This window comes from Hakea prostrata, chromosome 3 (genome assembly GCF_041222555.1).
Source record: "Hakea prostrata isolate BN-2017 chromosome 3, UWA_Hpros_2, whole genome shotgun sequence".
Taxonomy (NCBI): Eukaryota; Viridiplantae; Streptophyta; class Magnoliopsida; order Proteales; family Proteaceae; genus Hakea; species Hakea prostrata.
In genome coordinates this window covers 37815361-37833160 of record NC_142602.1, presented here as the reverse complement: position 1 = coordinate 37833160, position 17800 = coordinate 37815361, and positions in this window count along the sequence as shown.

The following is a 17800-nucleotide window of genomic DNA, read 5'->3' as shown; positions in this document are numbered from 1 at the left end:
TTGTAGTAGTAGACTTGGGCTCATGGGCGCTCAAGACCGGTAACCAACCCATGAGAGGACATGAGAGCTTCCCGTTTACTATTTGTGGATGACCAATAGGGTTGAGTCTACGTAGTCGGGAAGGAGACGGTGACTCTATGGGGAAGGATACCTATGAAATCCCCCAGATTTCTACCTCTTTAACTCGTAGCTTTAAGACCGAGAAAATCGGGCCTCGAGTTGGCGACAACTGTGGGCCATTCAAGTCGAGCCCAAAGGTTTGGAAATGGAACCAACGTTGGTGGATGACCCTTGTTATGACTCATCAACTCTCCTAGAGTTTAAGAGAAGAGGGAAGATTAATCCTGATGGTGTAAATAAGGGTGATTTTGGAACATTCGTAGATCGACGATGGAGAATCCGATTGACACGAATAAGGTATCAAATCGAAGAGCGTCAAAAGACCTTTCTAACAAGCCAAAAATCACCAGAATCAGACCTTGGTTTGCCCCTCAACGAGGTCTGACCGGATGGGGCCAGTTGAACGGCCGGTCGACCACCCCCTGCCCAGTTCGGGGCAAAATCGGGTTTTTCCTCTTTAAAACCCTATTTTGAGTGTCTATTCTCTCATACTCGCATTTTAGAAGGCTACTATGAGGCTGAGGCTAAAGGAGGAGGAGAAACCAAAGGAGAGGAAAGTTTCTAACCATTCGGAAGCGTGTCGGCACCCAAATCATTGCGGAATTGTTAGAAAATGTAAGAATCCTCAAACCCTCTTCTTTGAGCTTGATTTTATGAGGTTTTCTTTGCAATAAATGATGGATTTGGGTAGTTGTTACATGTTAGGCCTATTGAATGCTTGCAAATAGTTTTATTTATGTTTCTCTTTAATCTGTGAATGGTCTGTGTGAATCGTTGCAAACGATTTTATGTTTTGATTCTCAGAGGCGCCCGCGGGCACTTGTGAGAGCCAAATTTGGGGCTTTTTGATTGAGATCGAATTGGATCAAATTAAAGGTACCCTTAGGACCCTGTTGCTGCCAATTAGACATTCCCAAAGTTTTGTTTCAATTCAACTTCGAATCGATGGCGAAATATTGATTTTCGCTGAAACTAGGTTGAGAACGGTGGGTTCGAACCAAGTGGCCAAATTAGGCTTTTGTTGGGTGATTTTAGGAACTCTTTTAAAACCCAGTTAACTTATAATTTATGTCTATTGATCTTCTTACATGATTAGGTTTATTTTTATTATAATCACCAACTCGTAAGTGTGACTTTGTGGAACTTTGGAGAGCTTATGCTAACTAGAAAGGTGAGGAATATACTTAACCTTATCTTGCATGTTTAATCATGTTAATTAAATTTCATTTTTGATATCTTGCCTTGCTTTAATATTTATTATCTTGTGTTATATGTGGGACTTTGCATGAATGAAAGGTAAGAAAGTATGTTTGCTTTCATTTTCAATATTTTTTGAAAATAATATGAGAATGTATGAGATGGATGAGATTGAATGGATTGAGTTTTTCTTTTATTTTCAAATCCTGAATTATTGATATGAAGATATATGGATGATGTTGAATTAAATTACTCTTTTTATTTTATGTTTCAAACTAGGGTTGTGGGTTCGCCCATTACCCTAGTGAACTTACATGAATATGCATCTAGAGCTAAGTACATGAATGCTAAGTGTCTAAAAGTGTTTGGCTAGGTGACCTCATGAATACTACTACTCTTCCGGCATGGGTATTGAAGCCGGTTAACCCATGATGTTAGTGGTTGGGTCCTGAGTGTCAAGCAAGCCCACTATCATAGAGAGGTAGGTTGCATATAATAGATAAGGGTTCCTAGGCGCTCAAGACCGGTAACCAACCTGTGAGAGGACATGGAGAGCATCCTGTCTATTATATGTGGATGACCACTGGATTAAGGAATGGGATCCAACAGATGCCTCCCGTTGAGGATTCCATTTCTAGGTGGGAAAGTATCGAACCAAAAGGGCACTAGGCATGAGGGGAGATATTGGATACTGAACCGAGTTGGTTGGTGCCATAGGGGAAGTATCTATACCACATGTAGTACAAGACCGTATGACTTTGCACTGGGCTAGGATTATCCTTGACACGTGCCAAATCTCATACCAAACGGTGATGTGAGAGAATGGTGACCTATACCCCAACCATGGCTTGATAGGACTTTACCCAACAACCGTGGAGAACCTAATAAATGTCTCTTGTTAAGGGAGAGTGATTGAGACCTCCCAAAGGAGATTGATGTACAAACTTAATCTGTGTCCACCATAGAGACCTCATGATAGAGTTAGGAGCATAATATCATAATCATTCACATATCATATCATTATCATTAATTACATTATCGATACTCAAGCTATATGTGTGGTGTAGGATCTTGTGCACAAATGCATGATATGATGTGGAATCTTGTGAGCGATAGCATGATATGATGTTGAGTTGATCTCACTAAGTTCTATTGAACTCATTCCTTTTTATATGTCTGTTTTTTTTTTTTTTTATTTTTTTTTTTTTTTATTATTTTTTTATTTTTTTATTAATTAGAATATACTGCAGGTTATGAGGACTCCTTCCAAATGGAGGATTCGTCGCCAACAGACTTTCTTGAAGGAGTGACTGAAGAAGATGTAGATTTACATGGAACTTCATGCCCGTGCAAGTACTGTTCTTATGGGGTTGGATTCCATTAGGGGATCAATTTATTTTAAATTCCGCTGCAACAATTTATGCTTCCTTCAAACTCTGATGTCCATTTTGATTAACTTTAGATAATGGATGATTGTAACCTTTTGATAATTCAGATTTGATAACTTTATATTTGAACTTGATTTATTCTTGTCCTTTTAATTATGTTATATCATGTGTTGTATGGAATTGTCACTGAACCTAGGTCTTGCGGTGTATCACCCCCACGGGCATTCGAGTATAACCAGATCCGGCTGGGTGGGGTGTGACAATACCGGAAAGGATCTTGAGAAGCGAGGAATGAACTTATCTTCTAACCCTAAGTAGATGTGACTCAGTAGATGACTTGCATTGGGCTAAGTTTAACCCTGAACACGCGCCAATACTCAGACCAATGGTGATGTTAGAGAGTCGTGACCTAAACCCCAGCCATAGAATGTCCGGGAAGGATGCAGGACCCAATTACCAACGGAGATCCCAAGACACTGGGAAGGTTGAGGGAGAGTGATTTGAGACCTACCTAGAGGAGTATGGTGCTATGACTTAAAGTGTGTCTATCAATAGAGACCAACATATATAGAGTTAGAAGCATATTTGCATTCATTGTCTTATATCATTGCATTTATACTTGCTTTGAATTGTGTGTAAATGGCTGTTGTGATTGAACTACTTGCTAGGTTCTTTTGAGCTTACTCTTCGGGGGACATGTTTTTAGATGCTTTTGCAAGAACGGAAGAGAACCCGTGCTTCGGTATGGAGGATCCTTCCCTACATGGTGCAATTTTGAAAATCAACGAGAAGATCATGACCAGTGGTGTGACCAGCACATAGGTTTGGACTATACTAACGGCTCCTATTGACGGTAGCCGGCATCGTCTTATTTTCCAATGGGATCATGAGCTAGAAGAGGCAAGGATTGAAGAAGAAGAGCCGACGGAAGATTTTGACTAGTTTACTCTTGATCTTCTAGACTTAAAATTTATATGTAATAGCTTTATATCTTGCTTTTAGACTTCTAATCTACCTTCTGCTTTGTTTGTGGGGTATATTTCCGCTATACTCTACAGTTATCTTTTGATTTGGTATCTTATTTTCCGCACTCTGATATTCTTTTGTGATTCTTCTGTGATCCTTTCTTGAACATTATTATTAATTTACTTGAATACAATGATTGGTTCTTGCTTTTGATTATATTATTGTGCTAAGTGGATATGATCGTTCCTAAACTTGATCTTCAAGGTTGTGGATCACACACTCAGGTATTCCAGATAGGGTACCGGCTGGTTGGATGTGACACTGAGACTACCCAAAGGAGTATGGTGATTTATCTTAATGTGTCTGCCAATAGAGACCATCATATATAGAGTTAGAAGCATACTTGCATACTGTTTCATATCACTTGCATTCAGGCGTTGTTCTTGTTTTGAGAATGTGACTATTATAATTGTTAATTGTGTTTGAACTGCTTGCTGAATTTTTTTGAGCTCACCCTTCAAGGAACATGTTTTCTTTAGATTGTGTTGCAGGTACTAATGATTGCGAGATCCCGAACTACAAAGCCACGGCATGTGACTCGTATGGTTTTCAAGATACTGGCAACTACGAGCTTTATGGTGAAGCATACCCATGCGATGACGAAGCATACTAGTTTTAGCTAGATCTTGGAGCTAGAGTGTCCCGTGTTAGAGACGGAGACATTTGAGTTTGGATATTGTTTGATGGACATAGGTACCCATTATGTTTAGTTTTAGAACGATTCTTAGTTTCCTTTATTTCTTTCAGTTGTAATACTTAGAGATTCGATCTACCTTCTGCGTTGATTATTTCTACTATACTCTATACTCTGATTTTTGTTTAATTTCGCACTCTGATATTCTTTTGTGATCCTTCTGAGATCCATACTTGATTGTTTCTTAATCTACTTTAATACAATGATTTTTTCTTGCTCTTGATTATATTATTGTGTTATGTGGGTATATGATCGCCCTAAACTTGATCTTCAGGCTGTGGATCTCACCTCCGTGTATTCCAGATAGGGTACCGGCTAGGGGGATGTGACAGTTTTAGTATCTCCCATTACTACTTGAATAACCTTGTCTAAAATAGTTTGGTCTTTTTGCTCCTTGGTTATTCTTTGGACCATTCCTTTGATTTTCATTTTGCCCTTTCTTTTGGTAATAGTAATTTCCTCTCCAAGTTTTTCCTTTATTAGCTTGAGGGTAAGTCTTGTTCCCACTTTGAGTATTTTCTTGAGTATTTGTGGGTTTGGTGAAGGATTTTTACTAGATGATCCCTTTCCAAATCTAACTTCCTTGCCCTTTCTAGGAGTAGTGGTTTCACCATTGAATTCAAGGCCTTCTTTATCTTGAGGAGTCTTTTAGGGAGTTCCTAGAAGGTTATCTAAGTTCTTTTGCCCATATGTCAATGTGACAATGGCATTATTTAGGTCAATATTTTCATTCTCTATATTCTTAATGTATTCACGTAAATCATTTATAGTACCATTAAGTGAAGACTCTTCATCTTTCAAAACCTTATTTTTCTTTCAAGCTTCTTACTTACATTATGCAAAGTTTGAAAACTACTAACAAAATCTTCCTCATTAATTTCATCTATTTCATTTTCATTATCAATAGAATCAAATCTTGTAGAGTTTACCTTAAGGTCTTGATCTTCATCCGATTTAGCCATCAAGGCTAAGTTGATCTTCTCTTCATTGGATTCCTCGTTTTCTTCCTCATTGTCACTTGTAGTGTAAGAGACTTCGGCTTTGTAGGCTTTCTTCTTTTCTTGGTTTGGGAACTCGGATTTGAAGTGACCCAATCTCCTACATTCAAAGCAAATGACATCTTGATTGTTAGTAGATAAGGTACTACTTTTTAAGGGATTTTTTTCCTTTTGATTCCTTGAATCCTTGTCCCTTATGAGGCTACTTTAAATTTCTATCTTTAAAGGACTTTTTGAATTTTCTTGTGACAAATGCAATATCACTATCAGAATCACTTTCTTCCTTTTCACTCTCGTCATCTTTCTTGGTCGAACTCTTGAGAACAGTTGACTTCTTCTTAGGCTCTTTTCATTGACTTCTTCGTATTTCTTGTCCTCCTCAAGTTCCACGTCATGTGCAAGTAGAGATCCCATAAGCTCATCAAGTGTGATATTATCCAAATTTCTCACTTCTTGTATGACAGTCTTCTTGGGTCTCCATGAGGGTGGAAGAGCTCTTAGAATTATTTGTGTCATATCTTCATTTACAGAGTCCTTACCAAGACTATGCAACTTATTAACAATGTTAGTGAATCTATTAAATAAAGAAGTGATATTTCATCATCCAACACTTTAAAATTTTCATATTGAAGCATATAGACATCCAAATTCATCTTTTTGATTTGGTTGGTCTCTTCATATATAGCAACTAACTTGTCATAGATTTTTCTAGCATTTTTGCAAGTGCCACATCTATTATAGACTTTTTCACTTAAGGCACATTGCAAAAACATTTTGGTCTTGTGGTTTGCTTGGGCTTTGGCCTTATTGGTTGCATCCCATACAGTCTTGGGTTTGGATATCTTATTACCATCTTTGCCAAGCTTGATAATTTCATTTGGTCCACAAGTAATTATATCCCAAACATGAATATCAAAGGAACATACAAAGTCCTCAAAACTTGTTTTCCAATATGCAAACCCTTCTCCATCAAAGTATGGAGGCTTAGAAGTGTTAAGTCCTTTAGGTTTTGAGGAGAATTGGTTGGATGATGATGCCATGGTCTTTTACTCTTTTAGAGATTGATTTTAATCTCAATTTGAGCTCCCGCTCTGATACTGATTGTTAAAGCAACCTAGAGGGGTGATAGGTTGCAACTGGTGGATTTGCCTAATTTTTTGGTTTAATTGCAAATATAAGATAAATTACAACTTTAAATGAAATTAAGATATTGCAATCAACCACAAGACAAAGGATTTTATAGTGGTTCGACTTTATAGGTCAACGTGCACTCCTCTCTTGGTCTTAAGAGAGTATTCCACTATTAATTCTCTTTCAATATGGTGGCTAGAAATCAAACTCTTGCAATCTATATTCAATAGGGCGAGAGCACCCTTTATAATCTTTGTTCTAAATAGGGCAAGAGTACCCTTTACAATCTTAGTTTATCCTAGGGCAAGATGCTTTGCCAAACCTCCCAACGGATAGAAATTTATGTGAAATTTTAGTCCAAACGGACATCTGTTTGATTCAAACAGAGCTCTGTTTGAAAAGTATCCTTTAAAATATGGTCGTTCTAATGGCCATATTTTAAACAGAATTCAGTCTAACATTTTGTGACCAAATGGACGTCCGTCTAGCCTAGACGGTTGTCCTTCTATAGCATAAAATGCCTAGTAAACCAAATATAGGGACTTGGGGGGGGGGGGTTAGAGATATCTAACCAACCCTAAGCCTCATACACTCTCCTAACATGTACTAGGTCATTCTAATGACATGATACATGTGTAATTGAGTACAATTACATATGGGTGTGCATGGAAGTGTCCTAAGTCCTAAATTTTCTAAGTCTTCTTGCTTAATCTTCTTGTTCATTTTGACTTAGACTTCTTGTTTAAGCTTGGCTTGTCTTAACCTGACTTTGAACATCTTGTGAGTTGGGTCAAGTAAGTTGGATTAGGTCCACTTGATTTCATATTGAAATGGACAATCATAGTTCAGTATAGACATTAGTACTTTATGTTTATTATCATCAAAACTAATTGAGGTTAATGTCACACCCTACCCGCCGGTCTCGGTTTCCTGCCTGATAACCCATGGGTGCTATCCGTCACAGGATCCATGGTCTTACCCATCAATAATAATAAATGCATGTATAGATAAATCAAGTGCAAGAGCAAGTTCAATAATTAATAATAATAAAAAAAGATTACAGGAGTCCAAATACTCCAATAAAATAATCAAAGAAAGAATCAATGTTTCAAAAAGAATAATGAGTTCAGCGAAAGCAATCAAAATAAATTAAATAAGTTTCTTTCCAGTTTCTTTTTCTAAAGCTAAGAAATGCGCTTCATGAATAGCAAGAAAGGGGGTTCTCCAGTTCTTCCCCATAAGATCTGCAAAATGTTAGGCAATTTGCCTCCTTCGGCCATCAATGGGTGCTATAAGCGCAACTCCAAGCAACTGTAGGAGGCTTTGTGCACACTATCTTTGTCTCCCACTGACGGTGCCACATCTTCTTCATACGAGAGGGTTCTTTCATATGAATTATCTTCCATTTCCGATGACGTGAAACAATCTATGCAGTTAGTATAACATACAAGAAAAAGGAATGAGTTCTGACGAACTCAATAAGGATAACACATTTCTCATCCACATGTCAAAACAATCAATAATACATATACGATATGAATGATATGCAATGGTATGAATGCTACTAAGATCTAACTATGCAAGTCTCTATACAGTTGACATGCTTTAAGATATAACACCAACCCTCCTCTGGGTAGGTCTAATCACTTTGATCCCTCACGGACTGGTTACCTCTGTTGGGATCCTGGGTAAAGGGGTAAGTCCTCATCAGGCATCCATGGCTGGGGATTTAGTTAACACTCTCTTACCACAACCATTGGCAATGAGTACTGGTGCATGTCGGGTTTCTAATCCAATGCAAGTCATACTAGTAACACACTACATGAAGTCCAGATACTTCCCCTATGGCACCAACCAACTCGGTTCTGTATCCTTCGCAACCTAGGAATGAGAAATCTCACGGACTGGCTACCGCTGTTAGACTCCACTCCCTAATCTATGGTCATCCACATATTGTTGGGGCGGAATGCTCTCATGACTCCTCACGACTCCTGGTCCACTCCTTGGATGTCCATGAGCCCAACCCTTACATATGCAATCCTACCATTGCATGTACAACAATGGACCACTAAATCTCCGCAAGGACTGGTTACCACTGTAGGGTGATTTAGTCACATCACCATCGTCACGGGTCATCCAGCTTCAATTCCCCTACCAAAAGGGTAGTAGTATGTGGGGGTACCTAGCCATGCAATTCTAAACTCCCTAGGTATGTCATTCAATAATCATAATTGTCACACCCCACCCGTCGGTCTCGGTTACCTGCCCAACAACCTGTGGGTGCGATCCGTCACAAGATCCAAGGTTTTAGTCTATCAATAATATTTAAGACAAATAAAGATAATCAAGAGCAAAGACTATTCAATAACTTAATTAAATGAATTACAGGAGTCAAAAATACTCCAATAACAATAATAAAGGAAAGAAATAATGAATAAAATGAACAAAGGTTTCAGCGGAAGTAAACAAAAAGGTTATATCAATTTCTTCCCAGTTTCCTTTTCTAAATCTAAAAAGTGTTTTTCATGGATCTCAAGGTAAGGTGTTCTCCAATTCAACTCTATTCGCCAAGCAAACTTTCTGACCACCCTCCGCCTTTGATCATCAATAGGTGCGATAAGCGCACTCCATGCAGCTAAAGGAGCTCCCGCACATGCTATTTCCATCTCCCACTGACGGTGCCACATCTTCTTCATACGGGATGGTTCCTTCATAGGAAACCAGTCCATCTTCCTGTAAAGTTCCTTCTTCTGTGCAGGCTAATAAACAATACAAAATAAAGACGTGAGTTCTAGAGAACTCAGTAAGAAACAATCACAATCCCATCAATTATCCAAAAATGCCAAGATACATGAATAATATGAATGAATGCAAAACATGAATGATACTATGATTTCTAACTATGCAGCTCTCTAATAGTTGACATGCTTTAAGTTATACACCAGCCCTCCTCTAGGTAAGTCTCATCACTCTGATCCGGCAAGGACTGGCTACCTCTGTAGGGATCCTGGGAAAAAAGGAAAAATCCACACCTGGCTCTCAATTCCATGGCTGGGGGTTAAGTCAACACTCTCTTACCACGACCATTGGTAATGAGTACTGGCGCATGTCGAGGTTTCTAATCCAATGCAAGGTCATACTGGTTACATGTCTACATGAAGTCCAGATACATCCCCTATGGCACCAACCAACTCAGTTCAGTATCCTTCGCAACCTAGGAGAAAGAATTCTCACGGACTGGTTACCGCTGTTGAACTCCACTCCTTAACCCTATGGTCATCCACATATTATTGGGGCGGATGCTCTCATGATTCCTCACGACACCCGGTCCGATCCTTGGACATCCATGAGCCCAACCCTAACATATGCAACCCTACCATTTATAGGACTAACAGTGGACCACAATGTCACCTCACTGTCATCACGGGTCACTCGGTTTCAATCCCCCTACCGAAAGGGTAGTAGCATGTGGGGTACCTAACCATGCAAATCTAGACTCTACCTAAATAATGCCATCAAATAGTAAAGACAGTGCTGGAGACATTAGCAGGCATGTGTCCCATTCCATAGCCTTCTGATATCCCTAGCCAAGATATCCCAAAATAGATACCTCATCCATCAAAACCATATACCAACTACCATCAATCCATAACATCCATAATCAACACAATATGTATATAAGTAAGACAAACAACAGTAAAGTAATATGATTTCTATACAAGACATATAAACAGCAGCATATATAAAGAAATATGACTTCAAATATACACTAGATTAACATATTATAAGTCTATTTAAGAGATAGGATGAATTGTCCTTACCTGCATATAATAAGATTGTCCGTAAAATGAAATCCGATAACAATTATATGACTTTTCTTTCAAACAGTATTTACCTATATACAGGGTTACAATAACATATAAGTTAAATGAATCAATTTGAATCAGAACCAAAAACCATTTGGTCTCTGTTTACCAGCCGGTCGCTTGGGCCGGTCGCTTAGGTTGAGCGACCGCCCCAAAAACAGTGAGTTTCAATCCGAAACTCAGGCCTCTGATTACTCATTTTCAATCCGGATTTCGAGTAATCTTGATCTAAGTCTCAAATCTAACACTCCCTAAGCCAAAAGGGTGAGGGAAAACTAACCATTACCATCAATAGATTACCCATAACTCTCCCCTCGACCGGATTAACCTTCTCACGAAAACAGGGTTTCCTTTACGGTTAATTCCTCTCAAGTAGATTAAAAAGAGAGTTAAAAATATCCAAGGGGGTAATCACAAAGACGAGGGGATGGGTTAATACTAATTTAACGGATAAAGAGAGTAAAGAACAAAGGATTAATTCATTACCTCACGCGAGTGAGTCAGAGAAGGAAAGGACTGATCTCCAAGTCACAGCTAGCACTCCAGAGTCTCTTTCGGATCTTCCCTGCAGCCGTCTAACCTCCCAAATAAGCAACCACGAATAAAGTATTTGTTAATTAGACGAGGGTTGCCTTTTATAGAAGTCAGGGGGCAAAATAGGGTAAAATTCCCGAAAACAGACTGGGCGGTCGCTCCAGGCGGTCGCTTGGTTTGATCGACCGCCACTAGCAACCGCCCCCATGTAATTTGCCATACAAGGGTGCTTTTGCTAGGGGGTTGATACCCAAGGCCAACCTAGCCCTAAAGAAGAGATGGGGGAGATCTTATCTTCATTCCGGACATCTCCGAACAACACTTGACTTCCAGAATTCCAAAATCCAACCAAGGCAGGCTCTTCAGATAAAGGATCCAGACCCATGGGTTCAGGGTATGGATCATGGACTTCAATCTGGACACTCCACAAGTTCACCCGACTAGACCTTCGGGTTCTCGGACCTGGAATACGAATCTCGGGTTAGAAATATGGGTGTTGTTACATTCCTCCCTCCTTAAAAGAAATTTCGTCCCCGAAATTACAACGTACTTGAAGGTCCAAAAAGGTGAGGATACTTGGACCGCATCTCATCTTCTTTCTCCCAAGATGCTTCCTCAAAGGAGTGATTCTTCCATCTGATCTTCACCAAAGGTATAGTCCGATTTCTCAACTGCTTGTCCTTCCGATCCAAAATCTCAGCCGGTTCTTCATCATACGTCAAATCCGCACTCAAACCTTCCGGTTCATGCTGGAGCAACTGCTCTGCACTTGTCAAGCATTGCCTTAGCATAGATACATGGAATACATCATGCACACCAGCAAGAGACGGAGGCAGAGCCAACCGATAAGCTACTGGTCCAACCTTTTCAATAATGTCAAAGGGACCAATATACCTAGGGCTAAGCTTTCCTTTAACATTAAAACGCATGACTCCTTTCATCGGCAAAACTTTCAAAAATGCACGCTCACCAACTTGAAACTCAAGGTCAGACCTTCTTTTATCCGCATAGGACTTCTGTCGAGACTGAGCAGTTTTGATCCTTTCTCTAATCATATCCACCATGGTGCCGGTGGTTTCGATTAGATCAAGGCCAAGAACACGCCTTTCCCCAACTTCATCCCAATACAGAGGAGTTCTACAAGTCTTTCCATACAGAGCTTTAAACAGGGCCATTTCAATAGTAGACTGATAACTGTTATTATAAGCAAACTCCACCAAGGCTAGATGGTCATCCCAATTACCACTCATATCTATGACACACGCTCTAAGCATATCTTCCAAAATCTGTATGGTCCTTTCCGATTGGCCATCAGTTTGAGGATGATGAGCAGTACTCAAATTCAGCTGAGTAGCCAGAGCTTTCTGCAAACTATTCCAGAAATGCAACTTAAACCTCGGGTCTCTATCTGACACAATGCTAACAGGAACACCATGTAGTCTCACCACATTATCAACATAGAGTCGGGCCAACTTATCCATAGAATAGGTGATCTTCATAGAAATGAAGTGTGCCGATTTGGTTAATCGGTCCACTACCACCCACACCGAGTCATTCCCTTTTCCAGATCGGGGCAGACCAGTGACAAAATCCATAGCAATGTCTTCCCACTTCCAACTAGGTACTGGAAGAGGTTGCAGAAGGCCAGACGAAGGCTGCCGGACAACTTTCACACGTTGACAAGTTCCACACTTAGCAATGAAATCTTCCACATCATTCTTCATGCCAGACCACCAAAAATACCCTTTCATATCATGGTACATCTTCACACTTCCGGGATGAATAGTAAAGATGGACTGATGAGCATCAGTCAAGATTTCGCTTCTAAGGTCTTCCACAGCAGGAACACAAACTCTTCCTCTAAAAACAAGAGCACCATCAAAGGCTAGGGAGAAATCTTCCACGTCCTTAGTCTTTGAAGTGATCAAGTCAATCTTCCTCTTCAATTCGGATCAGTCGACTGTAGAGCAACAATTCGGTCCCTCAAACTCGGTCGAACTGACACAACTGCCAAAATAGCACCAGAACTTTCTAACAAAATCTCAAGTCCAAATCTTACAACGGAGAACAATAAGGGCTTACTGAGAGATGTCAAAGCCAAATTTCCTCGATTACTCTTTCTACTTAAGGCATCAGCAACCACATTAGCTTTTCCTGGATGATACTGAATATCACAATCATAGTCCTTCACCAGTTCTAGCCATCTTCTCTGTCTCATATTCAACTCCTTTTGAGTAAAGAAATACTTGAGACTCTTGTGGTCAGTGAAAATCGATATCTTTTCACCATAAAGATAGTGACGCCAAATCGTCAGAGCAAAAACCACAGCTGCCAATTCCAAGTCATGAGTAGGATAATTATGCTCGTAGTTCTTCAATTGCCTAGAAGCATAAGCTACCACCTTCCCATGCTGCATCAAAACGAAACCCAAACCAACTTTAGAGGCATCGGTATACACTGTCAAACCTCCAGAGTCATCTGGTATCGTCAACACAGGAGCGTTAGTTAACCTTTTCTTGAGTTCTTGGAAACTCTCTTCACAGGCTTCCTTCCACTCAAACTTGACTCCTTTTCTGGTAAGCTTTGTCATAGGTGCTGAGATTCTAGAGAAATTCTCAATGAAGCGCCTATAATAACCCGCCATACCAAGAAAACTTCGAATTTCAGTGACTGACTTAGGTTGGTCCCAATCAGCCACAGCTTGAACCTTTGCAGGGTCAACCTTAATACCATCAGCAGAAACAATGTGACCTAAGAACATAACTTTATGTAACCAAAAGTCACACTTGCTGAACTTGGCAAACAACTTCTTCTCTCTCAAACGCTGCAAAGAAAAACTCAAATGCACAACATGTTCTTCTTCGCTCTTTGAATAAATCAGAATGTCATCAATAAATACAATGATAAACTTATCTAAGACATCCTGAAATACTCGGTTCATCAAATCCATGAACGCTGCCGGTGCATTAGTAAGACAAAAAGGCATAACTCGGAATTCGTAATGCCCATATCTAGTCCTAAATGCAGTCCTGCAGACATCACTAGACTTCATTCTTAACTGATGATACCTAGATCTCAGATCGATCTTCGAGAACACAGAGGCACCTTTCAACTGATCAAACAAGTCGTCGATCCTAGGGAGAGGATATTTATTTTTAATCGTCAACTTGTTCAATTCCCGATAGTCTATGCACATTCGCATACTACCGTCCTTCTTCTTCACAAACAACACCGGGGCTCCCCAAGGCGAAACACTGGGTTAGATAAACCCTTTGCTTGACAAATTATTTAACTTAGTCTGAAGTTCCTTCAACTCAGTCGGAGCCATCCGATAAGGAGCTTTTGACACAGGAGCTGCTCTAGGAATTAGATCAATTGAAAACTCTAACTCCCTCTCTGGAGGCAAACTAGACAAATCATCAGGGAAAACATCAGGAAAGTCCCTGACAACTTCAATATCAGACAACCGTTTCACACCTTCCGAGACATCCACAGAAGAGGAAAGAAGTCCAACATTCTTAGTCCACTGCCTGACTTTCACAGTCGCAGCCACTATCTTCTTGCTCACCTTCCCTTGACTACTTTGATACTCAAACGGACTATCATTCTTAGGATGAAACAGTACCTTCCTTTCCGAGCAAAGGATAACCGCGCCATACTTAGATAACCAATCCATTCCAAGTATCACATCAAAATCAGACATGTCTAACTTGATCAAACGGGCTTCAAGGGTTCTACCAGCAATAACGACGGAACAAGATTCAACCACTTCATCTAATCTAACAACAGATCTGGTAGGAGTACTAATAACTAGTCTCCTTTCCAACTTCGCAAGTGTAATAGGAATACGACTCACAAAAGAAGATGCTATGAATGAATGCGATGCACCAGTATCAAATAATACGAAAGCAGAGGTAGATGATACTGAAATAATACCTGTCACAACATCGTGATCTGTCTCAGATTCTGAACCAACAACACTGAACACTTTTCCAGTGGGAACATTTGAAGCAGGCTTCAAAGCTGACACCTGAGAATTCGGCTTCTGAGTGCAGTTACCAGAATAATGACCCGGCTTTCCACAGTTAAAGCAGATCAAATCCCTACCACTCACAGGAGCTGTTGAAGAAGGATATGCATGTCTCTGGTTATTAACCACTGGACGAGGGTTAGCATAGATCGGTCCAGTACCCTGACTACCTGCAACAAGACGCACCAGTGCACCACTAGAACCATAGCTCGATGCAGAGCTATAATTGGAACTAGCTCCTCTAGGCTGAAACGAAGGGGCAGTATAAGGAGCAGGCCTAGAGAATCTCCGGTTACGGTCACCCAAATGATTCTTGTTCGAAACAGAACGCTGGAGCAGATAATTCTCTCTCTCATTATCTTCTACCTTCTTCGCATTCTGTACCATCTCAGCATAATCCACGATCGGATGAATTGCCAGGTAAGTCTTCAGTGACGGCCTCAAACCTTTGAAGAACTTCTTTGCCTTCTCACGGTCACCTTTGAAAGCATCAGGGGCAAAGTAGAACAATTCTTCAAACTTCTTCTGGTACTCCAGAACAGTACCAGGTCCTTGTGTGAGTGCCATGAACTCAGCTTCTTTAGCATCTCTCATAGACTCAGGAAAGTAATTCTTGCAAAATGCTTCCTTGAAAATTTCCCAAGTAAGAACCGGGTGCGAAGCTTCCAAAATAGGTCTGGTAGCATTCCACCACGCATCGGCCTTCATGCTTTGCGATCTCGGTTCGCACATAGAATCTTCTGAGCTTCATTGCAACAGAGGTTGCGAAAAGATTTTTCCATCTCTCGGATCCACTTGTTAGGGAACAATGTATTCGACGAAATACCAGTAAAAGCAGGGATCTGAAGCTTCAAGAAATGCTCCATCAACCTTGCATGCGGACCAGGGGCAAAATCGTCCACAAAAGTACCAGCTGCAGAAGTACCAACTCCATTAGGGTTAAGAGCTGACTGGGCATTCTGCTGAGTAGTCGTAAAACCTTGCATCATAGTAGTAAACTGATTCTGCTGCTGATGCATCATGTTTCCCAGAATGTTCATCACATCCTGAATAGAGACTACTTGCGGTGCCTGCAGAGGATTTCCACCAGTGGGAGGAATTTCAACTCGGGGAGGCTCAGTTCCAGTGTTTACTACAGGTATCTCAACACGGTTCTGATTCTCACCACCTTCTTCTCCATCTTGACCATTAACAGCACGATTCCTTAATTGAACCATTCTGCGAAAGAATTCCAGAAATTAGCAACACTCAATGATCAAGTCCAGAAAAGATTTCACAAGTCAAAATAACTCCACAACATGGCCAACATTCACAAACAGGAGCAGCAACATGCACAAATTCCAAAAATCAACAAAACAGAGCCAAAATCCAAAAATTTGTGCAACAGTAACTGGACCGGTCGCTTGAGCCGGTCGCTCAAATCAATCGACCGCCAGTAGCGACCGCCCCAAAATACGCGTGACAGCAACGTTTCAAATACGGTTTTTGGGTCCCATTTCACTTCTACACTTCTCAAAACACATTTTGGGCTCTGGGGATTTCGTGCTAAGGGTTAGGAAAGTATTTTGGAGACTCCGTTGGCTTCGGATCTACTTCCCACGCGACGCTTACACACTACACAGGTAATCTTCTCATAAAACCCTTCATTTCTATGGTTTGCATGCAAAGAATTACAATGTGCAACTATTTTTAGGTTTTCTTTTGTGCAAAAATGTTTCTTTTACTTTCCATAACATGTCTAGGCATAGATCTACTGTTCACTATGCATTTTTACACTAATAGGTAATTATTGGACATCTCATGGCTTCTCATTTTGTATTCTTTTCGCCCAGAAACAGATTTTCTCACTAGATGGCTGCCCGCGGAGGTAGGAGAGTACCCATTCGCGGCCGAGGTCGTGGTCGAGGTAGAGGTGACGCACATGACCCAGTCCATCCAGACTACTTTAGATCGCTGGAGGCACAAGAGCTGTACTTTGGCCACTTCAGTCAGCGTCCGATCGAGCATGGTCGACCAGTAGTGACTTCAGAGGTAGCATAGTTCCAGATCGAGAGTAGATTTGAGGCTGTGGGCTGGAGAGGTACCTTGTTTTTGAACGAGGATGCCTATCCCAAGCTAGTCAGGTTATTCTACAGCAACCTGACCTTCCACAGAGAGATGGATGGAGAGCACGACACTAGGCTAGTGATAGAGAGCCGGGTGAAGACTACAGACATACGCTTCACCACAGAGGAGCTGGCACACATCCTAGACGTGCCATACATCCACGGCGACAGGAGATGGTTCGAGCCGGGGGCTGAGTCAGACGATGTCATTCACTGGGAGGATAAAGCTCTCGTCTTCTCGAGCATTTACCCACAGGAGTGCAGCGGGGTAGAGTCAGTGACCGAGCTGTATCCCTCATGCAGGATCATCTCCCGGATCATAGCACAGAACTTGCTGCCTACGGCAGGTCATTAGAGTGAGATTTCACTCATGCAGGCTATGATGACCTTCTCAGTGTACACTCGCTACCAGATAGACTTGGCTTACATAATCCAAAATGCCATGATCTATCGAGTGACTCATCCGAGGGGAGCAAACCTTGGATACGGGCGACTTTTGACGCGGATCTTCGAGCACTTTGGGGTCGACCTAGAGGGAGAGGAGGCTGTCCCGGTTGGGCATGGCTGTACAATAGGTCACAGGTTTGTCGCTCAGATGCACTTACTGGGCGGACCAAACTCACCAGAGATGCCAGCTGAGCCGGAGGACATGGATGTAGAGGTTGATGATGAGGATCATGCAGACTCGCCACCACCTTCCCAGTTCGAGAC